The 17,495-nt window shown below is 32.0% G+C and overlaps 1 protein-coding gene across 1 annotated transcript in view; it reads right to left on the bottom strand.

The window, feature by feature from the left end:
* LOC108903761 (cyclic nucleotide-gated cation channel beta-1-like) overlaps nt 1–17,495 on the bottom strand; it is a 93,446-nt gene that overhangs the window by 34,630 nt on the left and 41,321 nt on the right. The gene's annotated exons all lie outside the window — the stretch shown is intronic.

Consider the following 17,495-nt stretch of genomic DNA (forward strand, 5'->3'; position numbering starts at 1 on the left):
TTCCATTCATTTCCACGAGAAAACATTAAAGTTTTTCGTCTTCAAAAGACCTACAAAACTAGGCCCTTGAGCATCAATAAAATATTGATTAGATCAAAAGTGATAAGGAATGAGAGAATGCGATGCCAAAACGTTCTGGTAATAATAACGCAGTTTATAAATGTTTAATTCAAAAGTCATAAATAAACTTCTTTTGATGTAATCAATATTTTTTGACGCTCGAGGGCTAGTTGTGTAGGCCTCTTGAAGACGAAAAAAAAGTACGTTACTGTTTTCTCGTGGAAATGAACGGACAAAAGTTATGAGTGAAATACGTGAATTTACGTAAAAATTATACAATTAACCACCCGGTAAACAATCTTCCCCCCCATTTTTATGACTGCGGAAACTAATATGTTATTGTACATAATATTTAGCATCTATATCGATAAATTCAGCTTGCCGAAACAAAAAGTCGCGTCCTGGCCTAAATACTAAATAAACATCCAGTAATAAATAACACCGTCACACACAAAAAAGTGGTCTGTACCTTTGATTTGATCCAGTAGACTTTATGTATTTTGACATGACATTTGAATCCGAATCTGAAGTTTGTTTAGCTCAAACACCCCCAAAATTTTGAGTAATTGGTAAAAAATAGTGAATAAATACCGAAAAAAAAAAAAAAAAAATCGAGAAAATTTGTTCTGAACTTGATCAACTGGGTTTCTTATTTGTTTTGATGTGTTGAATCCAAATGTGAAGGCTTTTAAGCGATATCCTCCCAGATTTTACAAAAATCGCAAAATAATAGCGAAAAATCACCAAAAATAGCGAAAAATCGCTAAAAATTACATTAGTGAACTTCAAAAAGTGATAAACATTGTATTTTATGGTATTCTATGCACGCGGTGATGTCAATATTCCTTAATTAATCGAAGTTTTGTACATCAAGTTGGAGATTTTTAATTTTTTTTCTCGGAAATGGTTGAGTTTAGGACCCGTGATAAGGCTTTTTTGTTTATTTTAATGTATTCTATCGTCTGTTAAAATTAAGTCAAGTCAAACTTCTAACACCCTGCAGAGTACCTAGTTGCTTTCCACAGTATCAACAGTTAGAAATGTCCTCTGCAGAGTTTATATCAAACTTTTGCGTACTTAGATTTGTGGTTTCGAAGAATATTATCTGAAAGTTGAAAAATTTTTTGAATTTGCTTGAATTAGATACTTTTAAAATAGAGTAAAAAATACGAGAGCTAAAAATAGGATGTTTTTCAAAAAATCTATAATGCCCTTGGACAAATTTAAAAAATATATATTACCATGAAAATGATTATTCATTAATAAGATAAATTACAACGAACCATTCAGTAACGTCATTAAGATAGATTAAATGTCGAACATATTTCCCATTAAATAATGGACTAATAGGACAATCATTGAAAGTATCGCGGGTGTTATAAGATAAAAATGCCCTCGGACGGTATACTTCTTTTTGTCCAGAGGCTCTCGGGAAGGACATTGTAGACCTCGACACATTATTGTCCATATAACACTCTAAACACCTTAATTACCATAAATATGGGGCATAACCATAGTTTCAGAAAAAATATATCTTCAGATCCTCGCTTTCAAACAATTTAAACTATTTAATCCTTGAATGTCAGAACCATATTTAAGTTTAAGCAAGTGTGCATGTACATAAATAAGATACAGTAAAAGTAAAATTTAAAATAAATTATTTTAGTAGCATACGCCTTCAGGCGAATGTGGCAAAGAATAATTCTAGAATATTATACTTATCTATAGTATATCCACAGAAAAATGAAGTCTAGATGCATAACACATTTATAAGTTTAGGCTAAAACTAGCGGAACCAAGGGAATCTGATTGAAAAGTTGTCTAATTTACAGGCATTATTTTTCTATTGGGAAATTATATGATTTAAACATAACAAAACATGATGTTTTTTACCAACCTTATTTCAAAGTTAAACAGATATATCCTCAGTCACAAATTCAAATTTTGTATAAGTAAAGCTAACAGAAACAAGCTGTAGATGAGTTAATTTTTTCAACATGAAGTTACGTATGAGGCTTTTTATTTTACTTAACAGATAACTGTTCTGTTTTATTTATAAAGGCATACTTATTTAAGAACAAAGACTAGTGAAAAATTCCAAAAACAACCAGGCTGTCCTATAGAAAGCTATAGATAATATTTGACTCCAGTTCTTCAAACTCAAAGAAAAACATTTGCAAATAAGTAACGAATCAATAAAATGGAGCTTTTTGAAATATACCCTTCATCATAAACATGAACAAATTTTTCGCTTTAAAACAGTTTTAATTGGGACCTACTCATTTCAACTTTATATGATTTAAGCGTGATATACACTTTTAACAATTTCCCAAATATATATTTATCATTTTTCTGTTTGCAGATATTAATAATTTTCCTTGAATGATATTACTGGAAAAAAATAACGAACTTGGGTAAAGTGGGCAAAGAAAACTGAAATTATAATAACCAAGAGCGGAAAAAGCAATATGAAACGAAGATTATGCACAAATTATACTCTGAAAGGAAAATATTGTTTACTATCCTTGATAGAAGCAAGTCCAATCGAGCAGCAAAGTATAAAAACTCTCCTTTCTGTTGATATAAATGTGATAGATACAACTACAAAGCGAAGACGCCTGAATTCCTAAATGACGCCAAAAGAATTCTGAATGCGGTATAAATAACTTAGAGCTTATAATAACGATGTAGCTTTTGATCTTTCAAAAGGAGTAATGCAAGCAAATACTAGCGAAGTGAAATGTAATCTGGTTTAAATGCAAAATATTTTATGTTTCCCTTTGTGTGAAAATTAAATGCTACATATTTTTGTAAAGAAAATGGAATATTGTATCGTGTTTTCAAAAATAGTTCATTTTGATAATCTCCAACTAAAATTCTATCTCAAAATTAAATTTGACTTTCATGAATATATCTGATAGGTATATCTTCAAGAATGGTCCTATAATATTTAGAGGAGATATTATGGACCCACGTTGAAGAGCAATATGACTATTAAGCATAGTTTTCTTTGTTATTTTGTAGTTATCGACGTTATCGTGGAATAAAAGCACAAACATTTCAAATATATTTTTCTCGCCAACAGCCCTACCCATAAAATTTTGATATTAAAAATACTAAAAAGTCGACTATAAAAGAATATAATTAAAAATATCAGTTGATCCTCCCAAATGTAACGCCTATGGTTACAATTAAAAGAACATTTACTTCCTCGGTGACCTCAACTTATCCGAAGAAAAATTGAGACTAAATGCGTTATGAAAAATGTAGTCAATATAGTAAAAAAAATGTTTGTAAAATCCTTATAGTTGCAGACAAAAAATTATTGAAGTTGTATTTACTATTTAAAACCCTTAACATTGCTGGGCTACTGCAGTCTCTAGCGTCATTCGCGTTGTGCGCTGAACGCTAGTCACTCTCCCTCCACGTGGCCTCAGACGATTCCGAATACAGAAATCCTATTACTTTTTCAACTGTCAAAAATGGCTTAGGTGTATAGCAACTCGGAGTTGACCTGATGAGACCTTTTAAGTTCCAAATCGGTCTATGTCTGGCGATTTTACTAACAAACTTTGTTGTGGGCATGCTCACATTCACTCCATAGTCGCCGAGTTTTTTGTTGGGTATCCAAGGATATAATAGTATTATTGAGATTGTGATTTTGATATATAATCTAGAAACTAAGTTTTAGAGGTCTTGGAAAAGGATGTAAATAAACAGAAATAAAAATCCAAAATGATGTTCTCCAAATGATGTAATTAATTTAACCCAGACGAAGGCTGCAAAACTGGTGACCCCGATCGAAACTAACAAAATTTTGAACGAGAGACAGAAGGCCGCAATAAGGAGCTGGAGTGGCACCAACCATCTTCAGCTTGAAGAGTTCGGACGAAATCTAGAAGGACTGTGGAGAAGTAGCAGTCAGCTTCCAGTCATCATCTGTAAAATCAAGGAGAGCGGGCAAAAACCTCAGAAGGAGAAACAAGAGTCAAGAAAAGGAACTGGGTTATTCGTGGTCGTGAAGAAGATCATATCGGATTTCAGCAAGCAGGTGAACTATGAGAGTGAGTGTAAGCTTGGGAACATGACAGCTGTAACGGTAGCAAACAAGTTATTTACTGAATATGTTAGTAGATTTGGTGTTCCTCACACTATTACTACAGATCAAGAGTGACAATTTAAATCAGAATTGTTTAGACAGTTTACTAAATTTCTAGGGGCGCATAAGATACATACTACACCGTATCATCCCCAAAGTAATGAAATGGTGGAACGATTTCACCGAACTTTTAAGACGGCTCTAATAGCTCGCAGTAATAATAATAATAAGCACTGGAAAGATGTAATTCCATTTTTTTAATAGGTTTTAGACCTTTAGTAAAGGAAGATATTAAATATTCATCTGCTGAATTGGTTTTTGGTCAAACCATTACTTAGATTACCGGGAGAATTTTTCACTAAATCTAATACCACATTGGATGTTGATTTAATCATTTAAGGGAATTATTTGAAAATATAAAACCAACTTCGGTACGTAATTGTAAAAATCAAAAAATATTTGTTAGTTCAGATCTTGATACATGTAAATATGTTTTCGTCAGAGACGATGTACTTAAACCAAGTTTAATCCCTTGTTATGAGGGCCCTTTCGAAGTGGCAACTCGTAACAATGATGTTTTTCAGATTATTAAAAATGGTAAAGAAGTATGTATCAATGTTGAGAGAATTAAACCAGCATATGTCAGTTCAGACCTAACAGATATTGTACCTACTACTCGAAAAAAAAAAATTACATTTGTTATTAATTGATTCAGTTATTATTACGTTTTTTTTGGCGAGGGAGTGTTGTTGCGGGCATGCTCGCGTTCACTCCACAGTCGCCGAGATTATTGTTGGGTATCTAAGGATATACCTAATAGTATTATTAAGATTGTGATTTTGATATATATTCTAGAAAGCAAGTTTTAGAGATCTTGGAAATGGATGTAAATAAACAGAAATAAAAGTATGTTCTCCAAATGATGGAATTAATTTATACCACACGAAGGCTGCAAAACTGTTTATAAGATATTGTAAGTGTAATTCAATGCTGGACGGAGCTTTAGTCCGTAGTATATTTGTTTCCCAACAATATCATTAATAAAAAATATTTTCGTGCGAGCGGTTTGTATTTTATTTAATCACGCTTCTTCTATCGAACCCACGTAAATTGCTCTGTCGTGGGAAGGTGATGGGAGACATCGGATATACGGATAAATTCCACAAGGATATTGGAGGCAATTTTTTCTCTTCTTATTCATGTTTATCCTTTTGTGATAGTCACTTCAGATCCCGCAATAAGATGGAGTGTACGAATATTTCAGAGGGGTGTGTGGAAGTTGTGTTCGAAGATCATAAAAACGGTTAGCCATGGCACAGAATGTATATTCTCTTTTCATTCAAAAAATATATGTAATATTTTATTTTATACCAACTGAAAATCCATATTTTTTATGAAGTTTCGTTTAATTAAATTAATACCTAAAAAAATCGTAAGGAGGGTATACTAATATTAATACTTAATAATACTACTAATAGGTATGATAACCCGGTTAAAGTAGCTCAAAAAATGGGGGTAAGCTTACATTAATTCGCACAAAGCTGAAAATTGGTACGAATGTTGGGAACACCATTATAAATGGAATGAGAAGTCCCCATCGATTCCACATCTGAAAAATGCAAAAAAACCACATTTGAGAACTTTGACTTTGAATATATTTTCTTGCAGATATGGTATCCATTTTCACATGTCATTTATAATGGTGTTCCCAACATTGGTACCAATTTTCAACTTTATGCGAATTATTGTAACCTTGAATGGCTATTTTCATCGGGCTATGAGTACTAATAGGTGATACAGAAGTGAGGTAGATATTATCTTACAAAAAACTGAAAACTTCCAAAATATAGTCACTGTTTTGCAAAGTATATTATTTAAATGGAGAATCACAAATGCTACCAGATAATGTTGAGGCCTAAATAATGTAATTAGGCCAAATATACCTTAACAAGCAAAATAAATGTTTTGAAAATATTTTATAATAATATTTATTTTTGCTTCATTTGTTAACCATGCGACTTAATTCTGTACTTACTGACACTCAGTGGATGAGACACATGATTCTAGGCAATGTTAATATACAGCAAAACATTTATATTTTCTTATAGAAGTTGTGATGTTTTGAATTATCTGTATAATTCAACAAAACTACAATATTGTATACAGTCGTATACAATTTCGGGCGTAACATCTTTTATTTTGAAAAGTGGACTAACAGCATATTACTGAAGTTACATATTCATATGACATTTTGTGCTGCCAAAGGGTTATGCTACAGTGTCTAACACAGACAAAATTAAGTTCTTTAATTTCAGTTTGAACACCCTTCTCCTCAGCAATTGAAATAATTCTGAACTAAGGTGTATTTGATCCAGTTACGATATTTTGGTACCAAGATTACGTAGGACAAGTAAATAGCTAAAAATAAATAAATATCCAAAATGAAAACTTAAAATGATAAAATATAAATGCAAAAACATAGACTGACATTGAAATTGTTGAATAATATAATAATTAAAAGAAATAAAAACAATTTCGGCGTCAGGTATGGGTTTTGGTATTAATTTATATTTAGACATATTTTTATTTTGTATTTTGGATATTTATTTATTACTAGCTATTTACTAGCTACTAGCGTTGTGCATTTCAATTATAGTTGGGGCATGTGGCTCATACAGTAATTATTATTTTCTGCAAAATTAACAGATAGAAATCTTATTTGAGACGTTAAATATCTTTTGCATATCTAGATTTCTGATATCGAGGAATTTTGTTTGATCTCATTTAATAAGATTGTGTAAGAAAAAATGGTTTGAATTTTTTTGAATTAGCTTTTAGTCCAGTAATTACATGCTGTAATTTACCTGGAAACTTTTGCGGAACTTTTGATATTCAGCAATTTTATTTTGAGCTTCTCATTTCAAATTTTTGCTCGTTCCTTTTACAGCAGAAATAGTTATGGGACAAATTAAAGACCAGGAAATTTGCTACAAAATAGGTCAAGCTAATTTTTAACAGTGAAAAGTAATAGGTACCCATTTCCACACCACCAGGTATTAGAGTATATGGTGCGTTTTTTTCTGTGGTTTCTCCAGTAGATCTAATCCACACATTAACTGATAAATGAAAATTACAATAACTTATTTCTATTTGATACCCCTGAGATACCAATTTTATCGATGTTTTTGATAATTGAAAGCAACGAAGTCTCAGTCGTGTGGGATCAATTCTTCTGACAGTAGCTTCTTTCTAATTTCTGTATCGATTTCATTACACAATGGTTCTACGATCGTATCAGTGTCTTCATCGTCTTCACTATTTTACAATGCTTGAGGCATGTTATTGGATATACAGTTTGAGCAAATTGAGCAGTTTTCCTATATTGACATGCTCCCCGACATCCTTTCTTGCATTTACAAGAAATTAGTTTAAGAAGAATTCTGGGGCAGGGGCTTGGAGTGTAGTCAGAGGAATAAGACCATTTTTGTATTTCTTCCCATTCTTCCCCATTGATCTACAGGTTTTTCGTTACCAATCCATTGCTGTACCTGATGATTCGTTCGAAACGAATGTTGCCTTACTGCTCCTTCTGTAGGAAGCAATGAAACGATATTAAATTTATTCCTGTATGCTGGTTTTATGAAGCATATAAAGTGTTCAGAGGTATAAATTCCTTTTTATTATAGCGGTAAAGTCTGAGAAGAAAGTATTCTCCAGCTTTAGCTACACTATCTTTATCACCATCTTTTTCTTCACTTTTTTATACGACTGCCTTGCAAAAGGGGGTTTTGCGCACGGAAAACACGCTCTGAAAACGGTATTTTGCACACGCCGTGTGCTAAACATTTTGCACACGGTTATGTCATCTTTGCACACGCGTCTCCAGATTGTGATTTTTGTTTGATGTTGTCACCCAAATTATGCAATGTTTCAAGTTGGCTGAGTTTCATAGCAACCGTCACGGCTCCTTTATTTTGTTGATTAGATACTTCAAAAATTGTTGAATTCCCGAAGTTTGGGTGTGAAAATGTGTGATTCTGAAGAGATTTTACAGAAAGCAAGCGAAATATGTTCGGAACTGCTGCCCACAAAATCCAGAAGCAGGTATGAAGCTGAGTTAAGCCGATTTATGGACTGGCGACTAGCCAAAAATGTCCAAACTTTCTCAGAAAACGCAGTAATGGTGTATTTTGAAGAACTATCTAAGAAATATAAATCTTCGACGTTGTGGACGATTTTTTCGATGCTCAAGTCAACGTTAAGTGCCAATCACAACATAGATCTTGGAAGCTATAAAAAGTTGCAAGCGCTAATCAAACGAAAATCCGAAAACTACGTCCCAAAGAAGTCCCAAATCCTCACAGAAGATGATTTTTGCCGGTTTTTGACGAAAGCATCAGACGACAAATATTTACTTATCAAGGCGGTGGTGGCAGTTGGACTATCTGGGGCATGTCGAAGGGAGGAATTATGTTATCTCAAAATAGAAGACACCAAAGATTTCGGCAGTGCTATGCTGATTAAACTGAAGAATACAAAAACAAAGGTACCAAGGTGTTTTACAATTACAGGAAACCTTTACACTATCTTAAAAAAGTACTGTGCTCTTCGTCCTCCTAATCTGAAGACAGGCAGGTTTTTTTTAAACTATCAAAACGGAAAATGTTCAAGCCAAAACGTTGGCATCAACAAAATTGGAAACATGGCTAGGGAAATCGCCAAGTTTTTGATGCTAGAGAATCCAGAAAGTTACACGGGACATTGTTTTCGGCGTTCATCGGCCACAATTTTAGTCAATTCTGGCTCAAATCTGCTTGCCCTCAAACGCCATGGAGGGTGGAAATCCAGTACAGTTGCCGAAGGCTACGTTGATGACTGTTTGAGAAATAAAATGGAAGTTTCGAAAAAGATAGAGTCTTCAGTGTCTTCTGCTGCCACAGAACCAGAACAACGATCGTCTACTGGAATACAACAAGAAAACAACGACCGCACGCTGAAAAACTGCACTAAAAACACGACACCAAAAATATTCTCTATTACCGAAAACAAGGTGCACAATAATACTGCTTTTCCCAGCGTAACCTTGAAGGAATGTTCAAATGTTACCATAAATATTAAATATTAGTTTCTTTTGTTAATGCGTTAGCAATTTTCTTAATAAAAACGAGTTAAATTAAAAGTTGTATTTAATTTATTTTGTTAATGCGTTGGCAATTTTAGTAATAAAAACGATTTAAATTAAAATTTGATTTTTGTGGTCTCTGTTTGCAGTCGTATAAAAAGTATCGTAAAAAACTCGTTTGAAAACCTCTTTGCACACTCGCTCGACTTGTGGACCTCGCCTTCGGCTCGGTCCACCAATATGTCTCGCTCGTGTGCAAAGAGTCGTTTTCAAACCTTGTTGTTTAATATACTATTATAACTCGTGGGTTGGGAGTGGTGGGGAGGGCAATGTCAATGGTCAACTGTTGCATCCGAGCAGTAGGCTTAACATATTAAATGCGTATTGTTTTACACCTTACGTACTTAGTAAACTTTGTAATTCCCGTACGTGAAAAAAATGATAGGGACCCAATTTGTAGAGAAAATGGTGTAATATGATTTATTACAGAATCATTTTTGTTGTAAAATCAACAAGAAATAAGATACACAGGGTTCTTCACGGTAAGTGGCCTATTAGACGTTTCAGAGGAACCAAAGACAATATGACTCTGAAATTTTATTTACTGGGGTTATCAGATATGTTCTCTTCAATGAAAAAAATGCCATCAACGTAGCACTTCCGGTTATACCAGAAGTAGCTATCAACTTCGTTATTTTAAATGGAACACCCTGTATATTATTGCATTATCATCAAATTAAATAAGTCAAAAATGTTAAAGCTTCCCTGTACCTAAATCTAACCGTTTTCGAGATAATCGACATTTTATAAAAATTTTGACAGATGCAAACGTTTCGAAAATTCCTTATATCTCTCTTCGTTCTGGGAGCTTTCACTTACTTTTCGGAATACATAAAGAATATAACATGCACTACTTTCGCCTAACAAAATTACCTGAAGAAAATTATACTAAGTGTCCCATTTTTAACCCATAACCGGAAGTACTACGTTGATGGCATTATTTTCATTGAAGAGAACATATCTGATAACCCCCGTAAATAAAATTTCAGAGTCATATTGTCTTTAGTTCCTCTGAAACGTCTAATAGGCCACTTATCATGAAGAACACTGTATATGAATTGGTTTCAGGTAAAGATCGAGGTGGTAAAATAAAAACTCGAAAAAAAACAGTTCAAAATACATATAACCACCAAATATCAAAACTTCCGAAAATTTTTCCAGGAAAATTCACGTGGTTACTGGACTATTTACAAATTTACAATAAATTAAAAATATAGCGTTATCATTAAAAATCTTGAAAACAGAAATAATGGTTCAGAAATCTGTCACACAGAAAATACAAATTTTCTTCTCCATTCACTTTATTGAATCTCTTCTAATTACATTGTATTTCAATTTCTAGTCGTAAAACAAAAAATTTCCAAGACTTGTTTCGCAAAATGAAAGTTGCTGTTGTTAAAACGTAGTTTGAAGAAAATGGAGAATTATTTTTTCCTTTCATATGCAGTAAAGAATCAAATGCTCAAATCGAATTTCTAGAATATTCAAACATCTTCGTCACTGGTTTGTATAATTGTACACAAACTCATCAAATTTTTACATTTTTAGTAAAATTACCACCTCAGGTACAATTCATCAAATTGTAGATTAAACAGCTTTCGATATATTAGCTGTGATATTTGTCAAAGTTTAGGGCATATATCATTTTAATTATTAAAGTTTTTCTTACAAGAGATGCATAGTAGTACAGGTGCATAGTAGTAGTATCGTATAGTAGTATAAATTGCGAATAATTCAGAAATATTTAATGAAATAGTTTGCTTGCCTTGTTAAACTAAGTTGTGTTCTCCTCTTAAACTAAATTGCAAACCAAATGTATTTAGGAAAGTAACTGGACAGTTAATGGTAGAAACATTATTTTCATTATATTAAAAACTTGATACTCGTGTTCACCAGATACCTTTTATAAAACAAAAAGGCAAAGGATTTTTCTACCCTCTACTGTAAGTATATAATGGATAAAAATATTCTCTCTGAGGTAGTCCATAATCGGCGTGTAGCCCAATTTTAACCCTTTTTCCTTCTACATAAAAATTAATTGTGTATCGCTGAAGCCGGCCTTTATCAAAGTCGCCCAAATTAGATTTCGATGCGGATTTGCGCCGTTTTTATTGTGAGGGGAAACGCTCGTCATTCGCGATGGATTTCACTTCGAGCAACATTCTGTACGGCACTTAAATTTATATCAGTTGTCGCTGCAACATGCTTTGAAACTTTCTAAAGTCTTTTGTGGGTTTATTCTTTACTTCCCGTTGCATGAAATTAATAATACTGACTGCCACTTTTCTAGTCCTCTCGAGAGAACTTTTTATTTTAAATTAGAATTTCATCATGAGACACTGCACTCTAATTGTACTTTTCCTGGGAGTCTCTGCAATTTACTGGTTTTAATATTACGTGTCTTCAGAACGATATCGTTCGAAAATTGAGATACAGAGTCTTTCTCTCATCAAAAACAAAAAAATGCATATTTTGAAAATGTTGAAAACTACCTGCTTTGAATAATTTTGATTTGATTTATCTAAATGTATTTTTACAATTTGCTAATTTATACCAAAAATATAAAATATATGCACAAAGTCAAGGTATTAGTTATGATCAAAACATTTTTTTCTTTCGGAAGAGTTTAAAACTAGCACCCTCTACATCAAAAACGGTTTTTTTAATGGCAGGTATTTATATAAGAAAATGCACTTCTTGGATGTAAGAGGGGGCAAGCTAATTTATGCTGGAATCCTTCAGTACAATTCATATAATAAAAATGTAGATTCCTAGATCTGTTTATGTTTAAAAAAATTAAAAAAAAATATCTATTTTATCAGAGTTCTTTACTTATATCTTGGAACCCACGCATTTTGGAAGAATATTGAAAAGGAAAAAAGTTTTAGAATTGAATTTTGCACAATATATGTCCTGTAAGTTAAAAATGTTCAAATTTACTACCGATGTTGCAAAATAGCAATAATTGATGAAAAGAAGGCAAAATAATCAAGTTTTTTTGGACAATTTTTTAAAAATATTTTAATTGCTCCGAGGGAATTCTAATATCTATTGGTAAAAAAAACTTTAAACTATAACAACACACCATATTTCATTAAAATCGGTTCGATAGTTTTCGCAAAATAAATTTTTGAAAAAAAATTTGAAAAAAAATTTTCGAATTTTCAAAATGTTGCACAGCCTCACATAAAGCACCTTTCAAATGGTTTTTGAAAAATTGAAATCGGTTGATTAGGACGGGCACTGCAAATTTTTAAAGTTTACTCTTTTTTTTATTTTTAAACAATTAGATTACATTTATCAATCTGCAATTTAGTTTTTTCAAAAATTATAATTTTAAACTACTTGGAACGACGCTTCTTTTTTTTTTAAAGTTAAATTCCGTTTATTGGTTCTCGAGATATAAGCTGCATTTACCGTTAATTTATAATTAATTTAGCAATAATTTTTGATCCAGTGGCTTCGTTTTTCCGAGTTCTAAGTTGGAAAAGATTTTCATATCCATGTCATCGGCAACATAGATAAATCAGCGGAAAAGCTGTCGCTTGCACGCGCGAAAAGTGACACAAAACACGAAAAGTGTGGGAGGGGGGCTTTCGTTCCGAGACTGAATTCGGAAGTTCAAAATCCGAAGGTACGAAAAAAATTGCATTATCTCGTGTTCTAATGGACCAATTTCGATCTTTTTTTAATCTGTTGTCTCGCGAGCCAAGGAATTCGAATATAGTAATGCCAACTATCTAATTTGCACATATTTTGTTATAAACAAAGTTTATTATTTATATATTAATATCAATTCTACTATAGTTTTCATTAAGGCAACGTGTTTTTTTTTGTTTCAAGCTTAATTATTAGTGAAATGAAGTCATTTTTCTGCATTCTTACCTTAACTATGTCGACCTTTTGTGAAAAAACAGTCTTCTAGTATGTGTGTGTTAATAAGTGTAAAAATACATACTAAAATTGTACATAAATACAGTATAAGAATGAACTAATGGTCTGCCAAGCCAGTAACATATGGTATCGTAAGGAAAACTGAGTTAGTGGTTCCAAAAATGTTCCGTCGTATTACTGCGGTAAGTACTGACTTATTAGATATACATTTTCATATTAGACGTACTCATGTAACTAATATGTTTTAATGCAGCTACTGACAATCCATTTTGTACAAAATTCTTTAAATGTGACATGGCTCCCACATATTGAAAAAAATTGGTGTTAAAATAATAGGATATTAAAATGGATTACTATACTATATTACGAAGGAAATCTTAAAATTGGATTATCACCTATTTTTTGGTTGATTTAATACAAAAAAAAAAACATATTGGCAAAGGATTATGTTAATATAATTCCGAATTTTCTCTTGTATTGCTCAGATATATGTTTTTATAATAAACCAACAATAGAAAAGAAAAAAAATGTAGATGATTTATTTTCATTAATTTTTTTTTAGTACTAGTTTTTTCTTAAGGTGACAATCCACAAAACCCTGTCTATTCCATAATATTTTTCACAGTCCTATATCATTACATTCAAATTAAAACCGCAATTGATCATAATTTTTCCTTTAATTTAATAATTTTTGATTTTTTCTACACTGATTTTAGATAATCTTCTACATATAATAAGCTTAAAAACATATAGATAGGCATAATATTTAATTTTCAATAAATTTTCCATATCTACTTTTCCATATCTACATTTCACATAGTTCTTGAACAATCCGTATTTTCTTACTTACTTTCACATACATACAACGATTTGAAGAAAATTCGATATTAGCTGGTTGTTTCTCAAATCACGTTGTATTTTTTTTGCCTTATCTGTATAAAGTGTTTCGCTCTTAAAAAGTATCCTAATTTATTTTCTCGGATAAAATTAAATTTACTCCAGATAGTTCGTATTTCACTCTGCAGATTGGATTGGCTTTCAGTTTCGTTCATATTTCAATATGTAGATTGAAAGTGTGGGTGCAAATAAGCGGCTTGTAAAGGTTGCTGTTCTACACCATATTGTGCTCCCCGCGAATATTTATTGCCACTGTCTCGTGCCCTGGAATGTTCTCCTGCAAATAACGCGTTGTTTGTTTCAGTGAACATGTCGAATATTAAAATTTGTTTATTTTTATTCTTCCACGGCCTTTCTGTTATTACACCAAGGAATTGAGCTTTACCTGTGACATCGTTCACGACTTTGTGAAAAGTTACCAATTTAACTTGTTTTCATATTACATATTTACATAAATTTTCTTTTAAATATTATTAAAATATAAATAGATATGACAAAATTATTAAAGATCACATTTTATATAGATATAAATAAATATATTTATTTACGTTGAAAAGCGTTCTGGTATTATAAAGGGTGAAATCAAACAAGTTATAATAGCTACTTTCATGTAAAATTTGAATAAAAACAAATTTTCTGTAGATTTGTAGGAATCATTTAAGAATTAATTCATTTTTTATTTTGTTTTAAAATATATACTTCACATGTAAAAATTCTAGACCCATGACGATGTTAGGTACTCATCAGAAGCGTATCATAGATGGAAGTAAATTATTTTTTCCTAATTTCGCAAATTTATCTAAATAAAAGTCGAATAATCCGTTTGACTATCTCTCATTTACATAAACGCGAATTTGTGGAAAATTATTTAAAATTTAACCTCGGCGCCAATTCTAAAAATGTACCTACCTAACTTTGTCCTTGTTTTTAGATTTACTTAACACTACATTTTGCAAAATATATACTAGTTTAATTTGAATATGGACTATCCCAAATCTTTAAAATAAAATTATCTTTTTAACAGTTGAAGCCTCAAAGATCTCTATTAATTTTGATTCCAAGGCTTGCGTTTTAATCAATTTTTTCATACAGTTAGTTAGCTACTTTAAGAAAATTGCATTGTACCAGACATCTTCAATGATTCTTGAGTAGTTCAAATCAAAATTTGTTTCACGTTGAAGGATCGTAGTATTATCACGAACCGTTTTAGCATTATAACATTGTGTAGATATGTATTAGTATACTCACTACTACTCTTAATGAAACATAACCTCAAGATATACAAGGAATATCAGGAAGGTAGCTTCCTTGGATGGAACTAAATGGTTTAGATTAAGTAAATTTAATACAATTTTGTTACTTTAAAATGTATGGGCTTTCAACGAAAATAAATTTCTAATTCCTTCTTTTTTGTATTTCAATGAAATTTGATATGGGAGAATTTTCGATGTGGCTAAATATGAATATGAGTTTATGTTTTATATAAAACATAAAGGTCACTAAAAATCCTTAAAGAGTCTTTTGATTTTTTATTTTATTTTTGTTGCAGGGAATATTGAGGAAACGCTGATATTTTTTGCCACCATTTTGTTTACTTTAAAAACGGTATATTTGTTGCACGCTGCTAAAATACGCTGTTCCAGAAAAAAATGAGTTTTAATTTTTTACTGCAGTCAGTTAGGTAATCTAATTTAATGTCATTTATAAGACCTTGCGAATTTAATTTTGCTGTACTACAAGCAAAATCATATACCGAAGTCTGTTCAGAAAACAACCGAACTTACGGAGATGATGCTCTGAGTCATATGTAATATTACGAATGGTTTTCACGATTTAAAAGTTGTCGTCAGTCAATCGAAGATGATACTCGACCAGGAAGGCCTTCGACTTCAATCATGACTCCCACGTTAAAATCAAAGATATGGTGCATGCAAGTTGCCGATTGACTGTCAGAGAAATTACATAAGGGGTTAGCATCTCGATTAGGACATGCCATAAAATTTTGACTGAACTTGAACATGCATCGAGATGCACCAACATTTGTTACTCGTTTGATGACCGAACAACAGAAAAAAAAATCGTGTGGACGTTTATCGGCAATTCCTTGAATAATCCAATGACAATGAAACATTCATTCGAAGGATCATAACGGGAGACGAAATCTGGGTTTACGGCTACGACAATGCGACAAATGTTCAATCATTACAATGGATTGGCAAAGGATCTCCATGCCTCAAGAAAGCGCGTCAGTATCGATCCAATGACAAAGTGATGCTCACTGTTTTTTTTTTTTCGACTTTAATGGAATTGTGCATTTTGAATTCTTGCCTCAAGTTGAAATAGTGAACCGTGTGTACTATCAAGGCGTTTTACAACGGTTACGTCAAAAAAATCCGCAAAAAGAGAGAGTTATGGCGAGACAACTCACGGTTCTTACACCATGACAATACGTCCGCACATTCAGCTTTGTCTATAATTAGTTTTGTGTCCACATCGCCACACCTAATATTTTTTCTTATTTCCGAAATTAAAATCAGTACTCAAGAACGCCGATTTAAGACTATTGATGGCGTCAAAGCAAGCGTCGTTACAGAATTTAAAGGCCATTTCAAAAAACCGCTGGGAAAAGTGTATGAATAGGGGAGTACTTTGAAAGAGACAGGGACCAATAATGTATAAAATTAAATTAAGTTTAAAAAAATAGTGTTCAGTTATTTTCTGAACATATCAGTACGCACTGACTTTTTGATATAGATAATATTCATATACCACTTTTACAATAATAAATTGCAAAAGAAGATTTAATGTATTTTTAATCACTATTTGTATGCCTTAAATACTCTCCTATATCAAATTTAACTGAAATATCTTTAAAAGTGGCGGAGTCGCCTTAGAAAAATAATTAAATAAAAAAATTCTTTGAAGGTCAATAGCTTTTTAGGGAAGCAAAGTTGTACAAAGTTAAATTGACCCAAAGCGATTGATTTTTTCTCAACTGAGCTTGATATATGGCCCATTTGCTTCCGGACAGTTTGAAATTGTATACAGGGTGATTCATTAACAATGGGAAAGTCGAAAGCTGAAGATACTACACGTGAAATGGTGACAATTGGCGCAAACATGCCTTATCCGAAAGTTAATAGTTTCGGAAATACAGGGTGTTGAAAGTTAAAATTTTAAATCGTTTTTTTGCGATTATTCTGAATTAGGAACTTGAAAATTTGTGAAACTATATTTTTTTAGGCGACGAATCAGATGCGTGCAGTAATTTCAGCATTGCTCGTAGAGGGCGCCACTTACGACCAATTTTACCGAAAATTTAGTTAATAACTTTTTACCCTGTATGTCTAACATGAAACTTGA

The sequence above is a fragment of the Anoplophora glabripennis genome, unplaced genomic scaffold, assembly GCF_000390285.2.
Source record: "Anoplophora glabripennis isolate ALB-LARVAE unplaced genomic scaffold, Agla_2.0 scaffold154, whole genome shotgun sequence".
Classification (NCBI taxonomy): Eukaryota; Metazoa; Arthropoda; class Insecta; order Coleoptera; family Cerambycidae; genus Anoplophora; species Anoplophora glabripennis.